Source organism: Perca flavescens, chromosome 19 (genome assembly GCF_004354835.1).
Source record: "Perca flavescens isolate YP-PL-M2 chromosome 19, PFLA_1.0, whole genome shotgun sequence".
Lineage (NCBI taxonomy): Eukaryota > Metazoa > Chordata > Actinopteri > Perciformes > Percidae > Perca > Perca flavescens.
Genome location: NC_041349.1, coordinates 20,881,169 through 20,897,225, shown reverse-complemented (window position 1 = coordinate 20,897,225; position 16,057 = coordinate 20,881,169). Strand labels below are relative to the sequence as shown.

The window sequence follows — 16,057 nt, the reverse complement described above, 5'->3', positions numbered from 1 at the left end:
CCTAGAAAGTGCAATTGAGGGCAATTTCCGTCTTATTGCTTGCTTTAGGTCATTGATTGCTAACCTGGCATGGTAGCTCCATCTTCTTTTCAAGTTTCTGTAACATCACAGTCAGAGGAAATTACAACCTGCATCAAACAAAAGAGCTTTTAGAGCACTTATCTGACCACAGTATATCTGACAGCTGAAATTAGGGCCCTAAAGCTTGAAGCTTATTCAACACCGTGGCACTCTATATGACCCATGAAGTCAAGAGCTTTTGAATGCACCCCGAGTCACAACAGGTGAGGTGAGCAGCAGTGAGGATAATAACAGTGTTTGTAAATGTTGGGGGGGAAGAAATCTGACAAATGAATGAAAAGGAAGGAAGAAAGTTCAGATTTGGTTAATTTACATAATACCGCAGGTTGTGCCTCTCATCTAATCATTGGCTATACATTTGAGATAGCATTGATGAATATATTCAAGTCACAGAGCTATAGCATCTGTTTTGTCAAAGATAAAATACAAGCCAGACTTTGAAAAACACCGCAGGTCACTTAGACTAACTGCTGTTTTGAAAACTAATCCTGGCTCCTCAAAGACTTTTCCATCCGGCTGCAAAAATAAATATTCAGTGAGCTGCAAATTAAAACAAAAATGATGTGTAATTTGCTTCCCAAATTTCTCTTTCTCAGCCTAACAAAGATGGTATCTGGAAGTGGCATCATATTTCCATTTTTCTGTATTATACAGTATATAATCTTGAATCTGCCCCCAGAGTCATCCTCTCTAACCTTGCAAATATCTGGTTGAGATCTAGTGACTGCATAGGCCATATGATTCCATCTTTATTTTTACGTGATAATGAGCTATTAACCCTAATTGTCCAGCAACTCTTAGCAACCAAATTGAAGTGCAAGACAGAAAGTAGTATTTGGGTGGATTAAACCTTTAAAACTATAAATATTTGGACAGAAAATAGTATTTGTAATACTGCCTTGGTTGCACTTTTGCTGTCATCCAGTTTTCTTGGTAGCACTGTCATGAAAAACTGGGGTCCTAGAAATGCGGGAGAGCCCTGAAACTGCAGCTTCTTCTTCTGCAGGAACATAATATTGCAAAACTCGCAAATCGTGATTGTTCCTCAGATCTCCAAGCTTGGTTATTCATCAACAGTTCAATCAGCTGAGACTTCATTGTAAGAGTGATCAAATGAATGTATTAACATGGCTCACAATAATGTTGAAGAAAGTCTTTGACCTCCATCGAGGCGTCATTATTTTAGTGATTTACAGGAATATTCCCCTTGATGGAGTCTGCAGATTTTTTGCAGGTTTGCCTTCTTGGTTTTGCATGTTAGCATGCTGACAGCAATCAATTTAAAATACAGCTGAAGCTTATGAGAAAATATGTGGTTTTGCGAGTATTTGCAATACTTTCATGGCAATTCATTCAATATGTGTAGAGACACCTGCAGCTATTGTGAACAATGCTACACCTATCAGCACACTCCATGTTAAGTTGCTAAAGTTTTCATGTAACTAGCTTTGTGTTTCACATGGCTAATAGGCTGCATGTAAGTACATATGTGCAGTGACATATTTCCCTTCAGAAAATATACATATACATATTTTGAATCCAGCTAGTAATTAATTTTTTTTTAAGATGTCTTTTTTTATTACAGTATGACAGTGGTAGAAATAATTGTGCAGTGCTGATGTTCCGTAACTTAACTTAATAACAACACCATTGTATCCAATAAATAGCAAGTTATTTTACTTATTAAGAAAGCTTGTGGTAACAGGCATTCCAGACTTTTTTTGCCTAGTTACAGTGATGTAATGGTCTGCATCGGTTTCATTTCAACTTTTTTTAAGGACATTTTCACACTAAACTTTAAAAAGAAAATGTCACAGTGAGTTGTGGATGCCTGTCATGGTGATAAATAATGTAGTGTTGTTTGTGGAAATACTTTTAATTGCTGAGCAAGTGGCTGCCATGCTGTACGTGTGACAGGATGGGGAAAAAAAGTGTATCTTGGAAAGAATCTGTGCAAAGAATCTGCTTGTCTGATCTTCCATGTAGAGATACACATGCCCACCTGCATACTTATTTTTTTTAAATTTATGGGGAAAAAGTGTATCTTGGAAAGAATCTGCTTGTCTGATCTTCCATGTAGAGATACACATGACCACCTGCATACTTATTTTTTTAAATTTATTTAACCTATATTTATTCAGGGGAGGTTCACTGAGAGGCAGCCTCTCTTTTGCAGGAACGCCCTGATCACATTCACACAGTTCCACATTCATACCTGGAAGCTGCCCAGTACAACCACAGCCTGATCTGCTGGCCACTGAAGCGGTTGGGGTTAAGGGCCTTGCTCAAGGGCACCTCAGTGGTGGTAATGTGGGAGGGACAAGTGCTGCTCTTTCACTTCTTTCCCCACCCAGATTTTATCCTGTCGGTCTGGGGATTGAACCGATGACCTCCTGGTCACAAGCTCGCTTCTCTAACCTTAAGGCCACCACTGCCCCCCATACTGTTGGGCAACCAGCAATTCTAGACAGCCAGTTGAATTTAGGATTGATAAGGACACAATAAATTATTGTGATAATGTACTACAGCACATGAGTGTGTCAGAGAGTTGTATAGTGAATACTATTGGATTAGCTAACCATCCCTGTTTTTTTATTTTGTTTTTATTGTTGTTGTATATTAATACTGTAATTACTTATAAAATCTGAAATATATGGTATGAAGACACGTCATATCAGAGTCCTCGACTTAATTCAGTTTAATTTCAAGGGTTAAAAACATATCCGCACCATGAGACAGAATGTCCATTCTGAATTTACAACACATGTACTGTTAATTCAGTCCTTTTTCATAGACAAGACATGTTTGACATGTCACAGTAGAAAAAGTCCAGGTGTTTAATTAATTCAGTGATGGCTGAGTTCCATTTTAGCTGCTTTTGATTTTATGTTCCTGGTATTGTGCATGCTTGCTTATCAGCACTCTCGCTGGAACAGTTAAATAGAACAAAGCCATCGTTAGTGTTATTAGTATCACCTGTGCTTTTCCTACTTTGACAAGCCAAAATGTAGAAAAAACATGTGAAGTTGTTGGCAAATGTGTTAGCAACAGTTGCCTAATTACACATTCAGCAGAGGTGGAGCAAGATTACAATTTGTTTAGAGTAATGTTTCTGGTTACCTAAATGTAGGCCGGAAATCCAATATTCACTGTCCTATTACGTCTGTTCTGCTGGGGAAATATCTGGGTGTTTCTCTGCTAAATGCTCCAGTAACGCTAGTTGTTATCTTGTTTGTTTTTTAGTTCTGGGCATGTAGCTTACAGTCAATCTTTAGACTTTTATACAGCTTGCTTCTGTGGCTGGAACTTAAGTTATTCCTGCATAGGCACAGACAGTTGTCCATGAATTTATAAATTCAAAATGCTAATACAGAATACTTGATTGTATAAGAGATGATATAGCTGTGTAAAGTACCAGCTAGCTAGCTAACAGAACTAAAGCTAGTGTTATGTCATGGTTAAAGTCCTTCAGTATTTTTGGAAATGCACTTAGCTAGTTGCTTTCTTTACAAGTGTTAGACGATTACTACCACTATCATGTTTATGGGTGTGGAGTATGTAGTGTTAGCTTAAGTTTGCTAGATATGGGATAATATTAGTCCAGCTTAGCTAACGTTAGCATACAGACTGGAAGCATGGGGAAACTACGGGTAACAGCAAGCTCGCGCTCCCCAAAGTTAAAGGGACTATATACGACTTTCAGAACAGTATTATAGCAACAAACACACTATTTGCTATGTAGTGGACTAAAGTAACTTTAAAGCACAGACTGGAGAGTAATATTGGTATTTTCATGAGGCAAGTAAGCAAATAAGAGTATTTCCCAAAATGTTGATTACTTTCCTTTCATAATCAGTCAAAGCAATTTGCCAAAACATAAATCTCGTACAATTCATGAACGGAATTGCATCCCCATATTTGATGGCAGTTACTACACCTCAGGCTCTCTAAAGGTAAGGAATGTGTCCTATCTCCATATAGTTTACTGATAATTGAACATGTATATTGTGTACTAATCTTTGTATTGGCCAAAAACAATGTGGATAACATGTCAGAATCGCGGCTGTGGATTTTGTCCCCCATTTCTTACATTTCTTTCGTCTTTTTCTGTTCGCGGCAATTGGGGATCCCAACACCAGCCAGGTGTGAATTATGACTCTTGTCTGTCAGGAACAGAGGCAGAAGTAGTGTGCCATTGTTGTTAGTTTCAAACCCTTTCCGACAGGGACTCAAAGTGGATGGAGGGGTCAAGAACAGCTGTGGCTTGAGTAGGGAGATCGTTGCTTGTGGCAGGTGGTTTCATTTTACCATGACCTGGATATGTCTTTTCCTAACCTTAACAAAGTAGTTCTACTTTTAAACATAACCAGGATTGTTTTATACAATAAACTTGCATCTAGCTTTATGCTAATTCTCATTTTGTACTGTAGCCCTCTTTTCTAAGCCAAGTGCACATCCACACCGTTCCCCACAAACAGTTGAAGAAGAGTGTCTAGTTGTCTAAGCGCTTTAAGCACTGCTGCATATGTAAGTGTCAGCACTGTGAAGATGATAATTCCTAGGCTTGCTAGCATGGATAAACAGAGAAAATGGCTTCTACATTATTGGATTCACTTTGCACAACAACTGTCCCCATAAGCCTTAATTTTCCTGAACAGCTTTATTTTTGGCAGGAGTTTCTTACAACAGCATGGTGAGTAGCTGTACAGAGGTTTTATGGTGCCGTGCATCACTTTATGGTGTTCAATTATGACTGTGTCTCAGATGCTTAACTCTATGTATTTAGTAAATCCATTGTTGGCAGCTGGAGATTTAGCATTAGCATGTTACACACACTATTATACCTATTGCCATGAACTGAAATGTTGGTCTTTACAAGGAAATGGACATTGCAATGAGTTTTCCGTTATACAAATGACTTGGCTTAGAAACTATGTTTTACATTTTTCCCTTCTGCACATTTTTATTCACTAACATTTTATAGTGTTTTGCTTGTGGCACACAATTACAAAAGCAAACAAAAAAACAAACAGACTATTTCAATTCTTTTTTTCTTAGTTTGTTAGAAGGAAACACTAAGTTTGTGAAACCCAATACATTCTACTTTGACTTTGTGAATACAACATGTAGTGTATTTAATGTAGTATGCATGTTTTAGAGTTGAATGATGCATACTGCACCCAGACACAAGCACTCACAAGCTGAGGGTAATAGAAGAGTAGGGTGAAAATGATCTGTGGTTGGTCCATCTGTATGAGCAACCTCTTTCACATACAGGTAGTCATTAAGTCAACTCTTAATAAAACATTATTGATTATTGCAGCTTTAAAGTTGTAAATCCACCCATGGTCCAACTTATGGAAACATTTTGAATTGATATGTCCCTGAATAAGGGCTACTGTAATGAAATAGGTTTCAGCCTGTTTTTTGTTCATAAACTGTACTTTAATAATTATGTTTGTATAATGATGAGTGTGTTGTGTGGGTGTTGACTTTGATTTAGTCAAAATACTTCACCTCCAAAATTGAACTCATAATTAATTTTGCAATGTAGAAGAGGCATATGAAAATGAATGTCATTAAAAGGAATTCCTGGAAGGGTACTTTATTAGAATTGACAGTTGTTTTATCTATTAGAATTAGCATGAAGAAATCTGATCCAGCATGAAGTGGGGAACAAATCCTTGTGAGGAACCACTTATTGTAAATAGTAGACTGGCAATAGTAGAATAAAAGGTATTAATGTTGCTAATGTGGGTATTTTATAAGCATACAATCTGACATGTTTGATTTCTCACAGTAAGCTATTCATTGTTGTCTGAGCAGAGCTTTTTCTTTGTGTTACAACTTTAAATAAGAGTTCCTAATACTGACTGAACGTACTGAATAGAAAAACCATTTATTGTTGATGATCTTCGTGATTTTTGATTTGGAGTTTTAGCTCACATTCCTTTCCCATCACTTTCATAATTTACTGTCTTTGTCTGCAATGACACTATAGTAGGGTCTAACTTGCCCCCATTTCAATGTTTTTGAAATGCTTTTCTATATTAATGGAACGACATGCAAAGCTTTTTATACTGTAACCATGAGGAGTGTGTTATTCAGAAGATAAAAAGGAACGGATCCTATTGGTCTGTAGGCATCTGCATCTCCAGTATTGGTGTAATATTCATGTTACTGCTAATGTGGATACTATTATTTTGTAGTTCTTGTATATTTTATATTTTATGTAGGCTAGTCGAGACGGCAGCAGTATATTAAGGTGTCGCTTTGAAGCTACTTGGTTTATGCGAGTGTAATGGCAGGCAATGCTCTACCTGGAGAAATCCATTTGCATCGGGGGGTGTATGGAAAGCAGTGCCAGGGAGAGATAACGCTGCATCTTTTCAAACGCAGGCAGCCAGTTATTTTTCATTGGGGCGTTCAGGAGTTCAAGGTGTTTCTCAGACAGGAAACAAGCTAAAAATTGTGCTTTACCAGGTCTGTGTTTGCATGGGCTCATTAGTGGAGCACTGGGTGAGTGATTGGATGATTACTTATTATTGGGTGATTGTAATTGGGATTATTAAAGTGATTAATTGGCTATGGCGTGATTGAGAGATTGCATGCTGGCTGGCTCCAGCTGGAGATGTGCAGCTGGTGCAGCATTCAAAGGTCATCAGAAAAAATTCTGTGCATGTGTTTTTTTTTGTTGTTGTTGTTTTTTAGCCCATTTTTAAATTATGTTTTACATTCAAAGGAACAGCTGGAACGATAGTAGATGTGGTGGAATAAGAAGATGGAGCTTCAACAGCCTCCAGCAAATTGATCAGTATGAATAACAGGCCAAAAGGGACTGTGAACTCTTCTTTGAAGACATGTATTGTAAAAAGAATACTTGAGTGTATCCTTCCCTGGAGAATGCAGTTTATTAAATCGATTCACTTTTTACACCTGCAGACATCTTGGATTAAGCACGTGTAGCATTGTATCTGCCACACCTAAAAAAACAGTGTTTGGCATGTTCAGTCATCAACTCAAGTCTCAGTTCTTCATTCAAACTACATCCTTTATTTGGCAGTCCTTATACTAGTTGCATTTCCAAGAAGCATCGAATCTTTTGAGAGAGAGAGAGAGAGAGAGAGAGAGAGAGAGGCAATGGATTTCGCATAAATGTTGCAGCCACGGGCGCACAGACAGAATGTAATATAACATAGGTCTCCTTGCCAGCCTCGGGTGAGAAATAGCCTAGTGTAGGTAGAGAGGCTTTGGTTTGTAGCATGTTATCTCGTGTTTGCTGCTAGGTGGAGCCCGAGTATACGGCGAGAGCGGCAATCCACATCCGATTTTTCCCTCCTCACCTTTCACTGGCTCTCCAAACCCTCGGTCTCCATACAGAATTACTCCCAGCCAGTGCGCACAATTGGTTTGTCATAGGCGCAGAGAGCTCAGTGTTTTGGACCCAAACAACTTTTCAAATTTTTTTTCCTCTTCTTTTCCCTTTCTCTCAAGATCCCCCACCCCCCTCCCTAAATTCTTCTGGATACTCTTGTTGTGTGTGTTTGTGTGCGTGAGTGAGTGGTGAGGGCTGCTGGCGTTTTCGCCTTTCAGCTTCATGGGACGTGATGTAGCCCCCGCACAGAAGGACGTCTTGTGCCATAAAGGGATGTAAAGGACAGTACCGTGGATACAACACGAGGAAGCTGCTGTTTGTCCTGCGACATCACCAGCACTCTGGATTCTGGACGCACAGCACATTCGACCGAGGATATTGAACGGAGCGACCGGGAGGCAAACTATTTGGATTCCTTGTTCTCTCTCTCCCCGACCCCTTTATCAAGTCCGTTCCTCACACACAGTGCGTAAGGACGCTACCCAACGCCTGAAAGACAGTTGGGAGAGAAATGATCGCGAATACTTTGAATGGAAGGACATGAGCTATCCCTCCTTTTTACCAGTCATTTCTAAATCTGCGGTAAGTGTGACTTTCCGCCACACAGTGCATGTCTGTATGTGCGCACATCCACAATAATCTGCAGATTCAGCTCAGGGCGATAATAATGCCCATGAATGAATCCCTGCAGCAGTGTTGATGTGCTCTGTAATGTAAGTCTTGGCATGCTCGTTCAGGTGTAATCAACACATTGATATAGCCAATATGAACATTTCAATTTCCTGTTGGACTAATTAATCCGTTCTGTTAGAGGGTTGGATTATGAGCTAATGTATCCTGTTGACTAGTGAAATGTCTTTTTAAGCATTCACATGGTGCTTGAAACAATGTGCTCAGGTATAAAAATGGCTTTGCAAAGAAGTTGCATATTGGATGCACACCAATGGAAGTGTTTGCATTATAAAGTCATGCAGTTTAATTGTGGACAGTATGCTTTTTTTGCACTTTAAATTGAATATGTAGCCCTTATGTATATGGACTGAAGCTAAGACAGTATCTAACTGTAAAGCATAAAGTGTGTGTCTTTCAAAGGTGCTAGAATCAAGAGATGTACCAATGCAGGCCTGTGTTTTCTGTTGCAGTTTGTTAAAAAAAAAAAGTACTGGAGTGTGAGAATAGATGCAGCGGTGTGAGCATCTGCATTTTTCATGATAGTTTGACTATATGTTAAGAATAAAATATGCAAGGGCTATGTAAAATTTACACACCAAATACGATTTAATGCACACGTATGAAAAGAGGGAATAGTGAATGGATGCCACTGCTGTGCTGTGTCTGAGAGAAGTGCAGGGTTGAGGGGCCACAGTATCTCATGCTTTGATGTGAGGACAGCACACTGTCTTTCAACATCAAAATCAAAGTGGAAAAGGTAACTAAGCCTATCACTTTGAATCGGATCTGCAGTTTGGAATATGTTTCAGTCTTTGTTGAATTTTATCCTAAATAATATAGCAGCTGTGAACTTGGAATGGGATCTACCATGACTAGTTTTTAGAACAAGGCTTTGGCTTCTTGTGATTCAGATGTGTGACTAACTTCCATAATGTATTTCCCCATTTTCAGAATATCATTCATTATTGCTGGTTGTGTCCTTATATGACAATTACATTCATTATGTCCTGGACTGCAACCCTGTCTGTCATATCATCTGCTTTTGTGGAAGTGCCCTCAAGCAGATGACACACACACACACACACACACACACACACACACACACACACCACCACCACCAACAGGAAAAACCTTGACTTTCTCCACCAGGGGAAACTCAAGGGGACATTTGATGCTTTCTGACTAAACTGCACTTTGTCTTCAGTGTGTCTCATCCATTTTGATTTAGCTAAATGCTGCTCCTTGTGGAATATAATCTAGGTTATATTTAATATAACAGCAGTTGAACTTAGCATCCGGTGTGATACCTGATGGGACTGTACTGTATAAAAATAGAGTAATTGTTCCCTTGTCTTACTTAAAGCTGCTATTATGTTGCAGTCAATTCAGGGAGACTGAATATGAGACACTCTGCTACGTATTGATTGAATTGGTTATCTCGGGTAAAGAAACACATTGAGATAGTGATATGTGTTAATAAAAATGGAAACTGTCAGGGTACACATTGATCCACTGTATTTTAGTGTTTTCACCATAGCTTCTTATACCAGTCAATGCTATTACTGGCATTGACTGGCATGTTTCTCTCAACACTTGAAACTGAAATTCACAAAAATGGTTAGATCCCTTACCCTTAGAAAACGCTTTACTGGGTTCATTAGAGGCCTCATACGAGTTATTCAGCACTTCTTTTGTCTGTATAGTGACTTATATTATTATATTCTGAAATTCTATTAAATGTTTTTACAGTCTAAATCCAACACTGCGCTGGCACATATTTAATCCGGTTGTATTGTATTACACGTACATTGTTTAATTTGTTGCCCTCATTGGGATGCAAGCTTTTTCTTAATTTGGTCATTTGTATTGTTCCTCTGAAGTGATCCCACTCTCTGTGAGTGTAGTTTTTCAGCTAGTGAATTTCTTTCCATCGCCAGTTGTCATTGCGGTATGAATGAAGACATGTGCTCTTCAATTTCTTCATTAGCTTAGCTTGATGTGGGCTACAGCTTCATGCCTCATAGTATGTACAGTGAGGGCTTTTACTGGTGTATCAGTTTGGATAACCATTCTTCAGAGTAGCATTTGAAAAAAAGTATTCTTTCAGGTTAACAGCTTTTATCTATCCATAAGTTGCAGGAACGTCTGTCTGTCTGTGTGGGTGTTATGCGCATATTTCTCGAACTGTTAGTCCGATGGATTTCAAACTTGATAGGTGTCTTGCTACAGGCACGACTAAGTGCAGTGCCAAGTTTGACGATTGGATTAGAAATGCAAAATATATCGTCTGTAAAAGAAGCGCACATTGGCTTTTGCCGCTCTAGATGCTGGCCACTCCCCCTCTCACACTGCACAGTGCACATTGACTGAGCACTAAACCTGTTTGAGTTGGGACTCACTCACTCTTTAAATTAACTCATGAGTCGCTCATACGACACAAGACAACAGCGTCTCTCTCTCTCTCTCTCTCTCTCTCTCTCTCTCTCTCTCTCTCTCTCTCTCTGCACACACACACACACACACACACACAAACACAAACAAACAGTCCGGTTCTGGTGGTTGATTAATGCCGATATGTGCTGTTTAGCTCTCATAACGGGCCAGTGGGTAGCGCACTGCCATGACTCCATGCCGCTAATGTCTCATTACGCTACATTTTCAGTGTGCTATTTTGTGATTACATTCTGAATCTGCAACGTTCTCTGTCAGGTAAATCCGTAAGTCTGTAGTAAGATATACAGGGCAGTTGCATTTGAAGTGGTTTGGGGTTCTTCTGTAAGTAATTTTGGGGTACAATTTGGTTTTGATGAATTCTACAAGCAGCAATAGGCTATCACAGGCCAAGCAATCGTCCCGTTCCAAACAGGCACATTTTCAACGGGCACTGCACTAGTACTACAAATTCAAGGTAGATGCGATGAATTGGATTATTTAATTTTTTTAGATGAACGTAACCTATTGTCGCTTTAAACTCATAACCTAAACTGTAAAGACGCTGAATTCCCTTTTAGTGAGACCTTCAGTGTCCGACTATACCGACTAATACCAATCAACCCTGGTCTGAAAAGCAGTATAGCAGAATTGCTGAGTGAATGAATGCCTTTTCATGTCTTTATCTAAGTGCTTTATCTCTTGGGTTCTGGCATGCCACTGATTGTACATTGAATGTAATGCTCTATGTCATACTGCACATACATTTTCAGATATTTTCTCGCACTGAATGTACAATCCTCTCTGTCGGGATCGAAGGCTGTGGATCGGTTGTGATTTACTTTTCATATTCCCATGGACATTAGCACTAATGAGGAAAATTATTTATGGGTGTTTTTTTTATTTATCAAAGTCAGAGTCAGTAGAGGTACAGACTGAAAAGCTTTAAACTCAAACCCTTTTTTGGCAGTGAGGAATTACAGTTAGGTTGGTGCAGTTGATTATAATTCCAGCAAAGTTGATGGTCTTCATGGCTGCCAATCACTTACAGTAATGTAAGGTCACTCCTTCTCCCATTCACTTCAATAGAAGCCAGTACAATGGCATGTATTTCCTGTAGAGCTGGAATGGTGACTTCAATTAAGTGAATCGATTAGGCTATTGACAGAAAATTACTTTATAGCTATTTTGGGTATTGGGCTGTTATTTGAAGATGTCACCTTGGGGGTTTTCATTATTTTCTGATATTTAAAGAACAAATGAATTAATTGCCAAGAAAATAATCAGTAGTTACAGCCCTAGTTTTCTGTGTTGGGTGTGAGGTCATGGCTGCATTTGGCAGACTTGCAGATCAGATTTCTCCCTTGTTGAACTTTAACTGGCAAATTCACACTGTGGGCCAATAGAAACACTGATGCACTGTGTGTGGCACTAATCTAACAATGTGCCATTACCTTATTTTGTAAAATATTACACCACCAGACTACAAACTGCAGTATCATTCTCATACACTGTTCACAGTCTACTTGATAGTTATTAATTACCCACATTTTTTGGACTTTGTGGGGCATTTTTCTTAACTTAAATTAAGGCCATGGTTTCCAGCATTCATAGATCATTTACATGGAAATCTTACTGTTGAATGGATAGTTTACATTTTTTTAATTGGGGTTGTATAAGATACTTAACCATAGTTAGTGTATTACCTACAGTAGATAGGGGTCGGCGAGCCCTCAGTTTTGAGTACGGGCACGAAAGCTAAGCAAGGTACTGCTGTGGAATGGGGCAGCAGCAAAACATAATTTATCCACCTAAAACAATCAATATTAATTTAATTAATTAATTAGTTTCTTTGTGTTATTGTATGACTTTTAAATCCAAACCAACCCTTTAAAACACCAAAATCACACAATAACGCAAAAAAAAAAATAACCTGATCGAGGCGGCAGTAAACCATGTTCTTCGAGGTAAAATTACTTTTTTTGTCAAAGGAGTCTGGTGGCTTTGAAGAGAGCAGAGATAATTCAGGCTTCAGTTCCCCGTTGGAATTCTAAATATAGTGTACATTTAAATTCATTGATATACATTTTTTTAGGTGGGTAAAATACTTTTTGCTGCTGCCCCTGTCCACTGTAGTACATTGCTTAGCTTTCATGCCGGTACTCCTGTCTGCTTCTCCAAACTGGAGGCATGCTGACCACCATCTATTATACCCTGACTATGGATAAGTACCTCATACAACCCCACTTTTAAAAATCTGAACTATCCCTTTAGATCTGCCTGCATGTGACATGACCATTTTCAAAGATTAGACTTTTTTTTTTTAACTTATTATTGGCGGACGGCACTGCATGAGATCCGGACGAGTTAGAAAATAAGGGCAACAAAAGAAGAGAATTCTGAAATCTCACACAGGCGGTCTAAATGATGGTTTTACAACATATTTTGCAGTCAAATTATTGTTTATCTAGATGTTAAGCATAACAGAAACATCTTCAGAGAAGGGAGATGGTACTTTGGCAGATTTTCCCCCTGTGATTTTTAAATATGGGTGGCTCCAGTACCTCCAGTGTGACCCCATAGACGGGGAAGCCCTGGTGATGTAAAAACATACAGTACTAGCTTATATGCTCTTATAGAATTTATATATTCATCTTTTAAATATAGTACTTATTCCTATGCTACAGTAAGGCCCTTGGTTTTTGTTGAGATATCAAAGATCTCAGATTTATCATGCTGTTGGGAGGGAGACAGGTTGGTCTGATGGGGTCCTTTCTCTGGCAGGAATGTCACAAAAGAAGAAAAGCTGAAAATAAAAAAACAAAGCACATGCCCAAGGAAAGGTCCTCAAGGTCTACGCCTCTCAACACTTTAGCTGTCCTGTCTCATGAAGAGCTTGGACACAAAGGTTTTGACATAAGCTGTCACAACCCCCTGCAGGAAATAGTTACAGTTAACATAGAGGCTTAAGATGGTGCTTGATGGCAAGAACAGACAATTAGTTGCTTGATTCTGTACAGCCATGTGATTAGTGACCCTCAGGTTTGGGAGCATTTTAAGCGTAAAGATCAAAGAAAACAGTATAAACACACACAAGTACTTTTAAAACAGCATATTTTACTATAGGTACAGCACACGTTTTATTATACTTTTGAATGTAGGTTACACGGCCAACAGGTTAGTGTTTATTACACCCCTGCAAATAACCCTGGAAGATGAGAGGGTCTTTAAAGATCTATGATATAGAAAGTACAAATGTACCCTGATATCTGGAAGAAATAATACAATTTAAAAACAATCATGGTGTAAGGCAGCTACATCTATCTGTCGAGAAAAAGAAAAATCAACACTATAATTTACCAACACGATGATGAGGATTATCAAATTAATTCAGGCCTTTTCTCTGTGGCTGGTTTACAACCCCAAAAGTGGTTAGGATGAGAGAGAGAAAGGGTGTGTGGTGTATTGATGAGCCTTTTTGAATTAACTAACCAGGTTAAGAACCAAAGGTGACCGAGCCTTTTCAGTGGCTGCTCCAAACCTCTGGAATAGTTTACCTGTTCATGTAAGAACAGCTCGGACCATTGAAACGTTCAAGTCCATGCTTAAGACCCACTATTATTCATTGGCTTTCAATTCAAGTTGAGCTTTGATATCTTGACAGTATTGACCTTATTCTTTTTCTACTGTCAATTATTTTGTATTGTACATCGTGCCTTGTTTGTGTTTATTGTTTCGTTGCGTTTTGGAGCATGTTAAGCACTTTGGTCAACTGAGGTTGTTTTTAAACGTGCTATATAAATAAAATTGAATTGAATTGAATTGAAAAACTAACGGATTTGCAGGTGTATTTATACCACACCTGTGAATCTGGTGTGTTGAGGAGAGTGTGAGGTCATTGAACCATTTCCCCGGCTATACCTCTTTGACTTGGGCAAGGATGTTACATTGTGTTTAAGGCTGCAACTAACCACTATTTTGATAATTAATCTGTTGATAATAACTTTGATTATTAATTTGATAAAAAGTAAAAGAAAAAGCTCAATTTAAATATTTCCAGCATTTGATTCAAAAAACAAAAGTATTCCTTGTCTTGTACAATGCGTAACATTTACAGTTACATGTAACTCAATACATACCATGTTTTAGTTAATAATTGCAAGTAAAATTTTAGGTTTTTTCAAGTACAGACAAAGCCACTAAATAAATGTTGCAGCCATGAACTGAAAATATATAATGTAAAATTAACTAATGTAGACTATTTCACAGTCAAAAACCTTAACATTCTAAATGTGTCCTAGTTTATTTATCTATAAATACACACACTGCAATGGAGGACATTTTTATAATTTTTTTGTCCATTAAAACCTATGATCAAAACGGACACTGGAAATGACATCAGCTGACAGGAAGTAAACATGGACCAAATCCATTGCCCAACAATGCCAGTAAAATGGTCTATATAGTTTATTTTGTGAAGAAATTAAGGATTCACTTTAGACTGTCTCTGACTAATGACATGAAATATTTCAAAAACTCCACCGTTACGTTATACTCCAGTGTCTCTCTGACCTCATTTCAGCTAATTAGCGTTAGCTTTTTCTGCTGTCTTCGGCAGATTTGTGTCTTTTTTTTGTGTCAGATTTGTGTGTGTGTGTGACTAAAGCACCATTACAGGTTATTTAAAGCCAACGTAATGGACAAAAATACCTTGCGTCTGTTTTCTCTTCGTATTGTGATGAATCAAAGTAGCCTGGTGTTAGCTTGGTCAAGTGTTAGCTATCAGGGGCGTATGCTTTATCAAGGTCAGCTTTAATATTGCATCATCAGGAGCCTGGCAACATAAAATTATTACAAAATGGAGAGAAAACAAATGGAAGGTATTTCTGTTGATTATGTTCATTTTTAATAAACTGTAATCATGCGTCAAATCTGCTAGAGACAGAAATGTAAGTGTACAAAATGCCATTTTGTACTGGTACATTCACAGAACACACTCAGCCTTGATTGTGTTTAGAATTTAACTCACACATCATTTTAATCTTTGCATTCAATTTTAATAAAGGCCTTCAGGGCTGGTACATTGTCAAGCTCAAGTGTAGGTGTTACATGACCAGTGACAGTGTGCTTTGAAAAATTCTTGTGCTTTAGACTGAAGTTTTTATTATCTGCAAGCCACCCCTCCACCCTTAATTTGACACGTAGTTAAGTTATCCCCAGGGGGTCAAAACACTTAGCGGGCGCATTTTAACACTCGATAACTCTTGCAGGCAGAGATACACAGAGTGCATTCCAAGGGGACGTGAACGCAAAGCATTAACTTAGCTTGTGCAGATGCAGATATGCATTAATTTTATGAATGGAGATGGAGATGCCATCTTTGTATTGCAGCAATGATTCTTATAAGAATGTTGCTACACTACAGTATGTCTGACCAGTGAACAGTACTGTGATCAAATCAGTTGTGCCTTACCAGATGAAATCAGCAATGGCGTTCTT

General features: G+C 38.5%; 1 protein-coding gene across 8 annotated transcripts in view; it reads left to right on the top strand.

Moving 5' to 3' along the window:
- The first annotated feature begins 7,286 nt into the window (after positions 1–7,286).
- LOC114574022 (adhesion G protein-coupled receptor L3) overlaps positions 7,287–16,057 on the top strand; it is a 219,952-nt gene continuing 211,181 nt past the window's right edge. For all 8 annotated transcript variants that reach the window (XM_028606304.1, XM_028606305.1, XM_028606303.1 and 5 more), the window contains exon 1: positions 7,287–8,038. The gene's annotated coding sequence lies outside the window, so the exon portion shown is untranslated. The remainder of the gene's footprint in view (positions 8,039–16,057) is intronic.